Source organism: Haliaeetus leucocephalus, unplaced genomic scaffold (assembly GCF_000737465.1).
Source record: "Haliaeetus leucocephalus isolate CR32 unplaced genomic scaffold, Haliaeetus_leucocephalus-4.0 Scaffold176, whole genome shotgun sequence".
Taxonomy (NCBI): domain Eukaryota; kingdom Metazoa; phylum Chordata; class Aves; order Accipitriformes; family Accipitridae; genus Haliaeetus; species Haliaeetus leucocephalus.
Genome location: NW_010972612.1, coordinates 1,155,000 through 1,155,511, shown reverse-complemented (window position 1 = coordinate 1,155,511; position 512 = coordinate 1,155,000).

The following is a 512-nucleotide window of genomic DNA, read 5'->3' as shown; positions in this document are numbered from 1 at the left end:
GGGCATCTTGGGGGGCCAAGCAGCCCCAGGGCCTGGCTGGCACGGCTGGAGTTGGTGCCCAGGCTGATCCAGCCCATGCTTGAGGGCTCTGGTGGGTGTAGGGCACCTGTTTGCAGCCCAGACCCCCAAGAAACTGAGGCAACCCTGTGCTGGAGGCAAAGGTGAGCTGGGCTGTGAAACCTCAGGTACTGTAGCTGCTACCCCAGTGTATCACGGGCTGTGAGGACCTCCTGCATCCCCAAACCGCCCCCAGCCTAGGCACGGGAGCTTGGCGGGTGGCACCATCTCATGCAAACCACCCTCAACACTGGTTTGGTTCAGCAGTTCACTTCCTTTAATAGATACACAGAGTCACGCAGCTGCGGTGGGAGTGCTGGGGGGAGCCCGGCAGCACCGAGCCCCGGCCCCCTGCGCTGAGGTAGAGGTGAGCGTTGCTCCATGCTCGCCTGCTTTGGCACCCAGGGGTGCAAGCGGGTGGAGGAGGTGCCCGCCTGGCCCCAACGAGGTAGTTC